We start from the raw sequence: 3,768 nt of genomic DNA, 5'->3' as shown, positions 1-3,768 counted from the left end.
AAGACTTTTTATTTTTTTAAATTTTTTTATTCATAGACACACAGAGAGAAAGGCAGAGACACAGGAGAAGGAGAAGCAGGCTCCATGCAGAGAGCCTGATGTGGGACTTGATCCCTGATCCCGGGTCTCCAGGATCACACCCCAGGCTGCAGGAGGCGCCAAACCACTGCGCCACCGGGGCTGCCCCACATTTTTAAGACTTTTGATACAAGTGGCTGAAAATTTTGTGGACATTCTTTTTTTTCCCCTTTTACTTATTGAAATTTAATACAACACTGATACAAAGGGCAAACTAAACTCAAAAGTATAAGACCATAGGAACAGCTTTTCCTGCTTTCTGCCATCACCTTCCAGGCTAAGCTCGAGCCAGTGGCCTTCTGGCCTAGCACAGCTTTCGCCATGGCCCTCAGCGATGCTGGACATGCAGAAGCAGATTAAGCATATGATGGCTTTTATTGAACAAGAAGCCAACGATAAAGCAAAGGAAATAGATGCGAAAGCAGAGGAAGAGTTCAACATTGAGAAAGGTCGTCTTGTGCAAACCCAAAGACTGAAGATTATGGAATACTGTGAGAAGAAAGAAAAGCAGATTGAGCAGCAGAAGAAAATTCAGATGTTTAATTTGATGAATCAAGCAAGGTTCAAAGTCCTCAGAGCAAGATATGACCTTATTACAGACCTACTAAATGAAGCAAAACAGAGACTCAGCAAAATGGTAAAAGATACAACCAGGTACCAAGTGCTGCTGGATGGACTGGTCCTCCAGGGTTTGTACCAGTTGTTGAAGCCCCGAATGATTGTTCGTTGCAGGAAACAGGATTTCCCTCTGGTGAAGGCTGCAGTAAAAAGCGATTCCTATGTACAAAATTGTCACCAAAAAAGATGTTGATGAGCAAATTGATCAGGAATGCTACCTGCCTGAGGAAATAGCTGGTGGAGTGGAGATTTATAATGGGGATTGTAAAATAAAGGTTTCCAATATTCTAGAAAGCCAGCTGGACCTCATAGCCCAGCAGATGATGCCAGAAGTACGGGAAGCCTTATTTGGTGCAAATGCCAACAGGAAGTTTTTGGACTAAACCTTTGGGAGAGGTAGAGTTCATCCACTGCTCTCCTGCTGTGGCGTGGAAGTTTCTGATATTTGAAGAAACAAGATACCTGTGTGGCTTCCTCTTGCCTGTTCTCATAATCTGTATTTGTCAGTGGATACTCTGTGTAGCTAATGCCCTTATCCTAATTGTTAACAATAGAAAGTTCCACTTCATATAATCAGGAAAGCTCCTTCTTAGCTTATCTAAAAGTAGCACAACTTTTGTCAGCTTCTGTAGTGTGAAGGCGAGGGTATCAGATGGTGGTCACAGGAGCTTCACCAAGTCTCCACTCTTCCTCCAGTCCTCTGCTTCCAGTTCTTGAGCCTACAGGTGATGTGCACGGTGTTCTCTGACATGAAGTCTTTGCTCTTAGGCTTAAAGTGCATGGGGGCGTGCATTTCTCCCAGCAGTAGTCGCTTCACCGCTAACCTGTTTGGGCCTAGAAGTGTTCCTCATCTGTAAATGTGATTTTTTAAAAGATTTTATTTATTTACTCATGAGAGACACAGAGAGAGAGAGGCAGAGACACAGGCAGAGGGAGAAGCAGGCTCCATGCAGGGAGCCCGACATGGGACTCGATCCCGGGTCTCCAGGATCACGACCCGGGCTGAAGGCAGCGCTAAACCGCTAAGCCACCCAGGCTACCCTGTAAATGTGATTTAAAACCTAAGCCATGAATATGTCTTATTTATTAAAACAAAAGGTTTATGTGGAAAAAAAAAAAGACCATAGGAACCTTTCCATACACTTACACAGAAGCACAACACCCATCTTAGTGTGTAAGCAGTCCAGTCACTAATTTTACAATTATCACATCCAATAGGCTGGGTTATTATATTAGAGAACCCATTATCCATATTGGATAATAGACACTCAATTATCTCCAGTGTATATATAATGCAGATTCTACATCAAGTCAAAAGAATTCTCTGAGACCCAGTTCCAGATTATGTCAGATGTTGTGGATTCTGTATTTTAAAATTTATTTTATTAAGATATAACTCATATACAGGGCGCCCAGGTGGCTCAGTCAATTGGGTGTCAGTCTCTTGATTTCTGCTCCAGTCATGATCTCAAGCCCTGCATCCAGCTCTGTGCTGGGCGTGGAGCCTACTTAGTTAAGTTTCTCTCCTCCCCGGCTCTCTGCTTGGCACCTGAGTAGCTCAGTGGGTTAAGTTAAGAGGCCAACTCTTATTTTGGTTCAGGTCATGATCTTGCGGTTGTCAGATTGAGCCCTGTGAGGGGCTCCTGCTCAGTGCAGTGTCTGCTTCTCTGCCTTCCCCTCTGCCCCTCCTCCCCCAAAAGATATAACTCCTATACCACAAAATTCACCATTTTAACGTATACAGTTCAGTAGTTTTTAGAGTATTCCCTGTCCCACATTCCCTGGCAAAACTTATCTCCTTTCTGTCTCTCTGGATTTACCTATTGTGAACGTTTCACATAAACAGAATCATACCAATACATGGCCTTTTGAGTCTGGCTTCTTTCACTTAGCATCATGTTTTCATGGTTTGTCCATTTGTAGGATTATATCGATACTTCATTTCATTTTATGACTGAATAATATTCCATTGTATGGGTTTACCATATTTTGTACATCCATTTATCAATAAACTGACACTGGGCTGTTTCTACTTTTTGATTATTAATAAGGCCACTATAAACACTTGTGTACAGGGTTTTTAAAAATATTTTATTTATTCATGAGAGACACACAGAGAGAGAGAGGCAGAGACACAGGCAGAGGGAGAAGCAGGCTCCATGCAGGGAGCCCAACGTGGGACTCGATCCCGGGTCTCCAGGATCACGCCCTGGGTTGAAGGTGGCACTAAACCGCTGAGCCACCCAGGCTGCCCAGTGTACAGGTTTTGTATGAACATATCTTTTCAGTTCTTGGGTGTACACTGAGGGGTAGAATTGCTAGGTCCTATAGTAACTCCATGTCTAACTGTATGAGGAGCTGTCAAACTGCTTCCACAGTGGCTGCACCATTTGACGCTCCCACCAGCCATGTATGAGGGTTCTAATTTCTCCACATCCTTGACAATACTTATTATTTTCCTTTTTAAAAATTTTGACTTATGGTCATCCCAGTATGTGTGAAATGGTATCTAATTGTGGTTTTGGTTTGTGCTTCCCTAATATTTCGTGATTTTGAGCATCTTTTCATGTGCTTAGTGGCCATTTGTCTATATTCTTTGGAAAAATATCTGTTCAAACTCTTTGCTCATTTTAAAACTGGGTTATTTGTCTTTTCATTATTGAATATTCGAAGTTTATTATATATTCTTGATGCTAACCCTATAAAATATGAGTTGCAAATATTTTCCTTGTGGTTTGTCTCTTCACTTTCTTGATAGTATTTCTTTGATTCACAGAAGTTTTTAATTTTGATGAAGTACAATTTGCCTATTTTTTCTTTTTTGTGTATGTGTTTTGGTGTCATCTCTAAGAGATCATTGCCTAATCTAAGGTCATTGAGATATACAACTATGCTTTCTTCCTTCTAAGAATTTTATCCTTTTAACTCTTTTTTTAAAAAGATTTTATTTATTTGAGAGAGCATAAACGAGGGGGAGGGGCAGAGGGACAGGCAGACTCCCCATTGAGCGCAGGGCCAATAAGGCCCAATGTGGAGGTCAATCCCAGGACCCTGAAATCAGAATGTGAGCCA

General features: G+C 41.9%; 1 pseudogene; it reads left to right on the top strand.

The window, feature by feature from the left end:
• Nucleotides 1-399: 399 nt before the first annotated feature.
• Nucleotides 400-1,151, top strand: LOC100682571 (annotated as a pseudogene).
• The last annotated feature ends 2,617 nt before the right edge of the window (nucleotides 1,152-3,768 follow it).

Source organism: Canis lupus, chromosome 9 (genome assembly GCF_011100685.1).
Source record: "Canis lupus familiaris isolate Mischka breed German Shepherd chromosome 9, alternate assembly UU_Cfam_GSD_1.0, whole genome shotgun sequence".
NCBI classification, from domain to species: Eukaryota; Metazoa; Chordata; class Mammalia; order Carnivora; family Canidae; genus Canis; species Canis lupus.
This window is presented reverse-complemented; position numbering and strand designations above follow the sequence as displayed.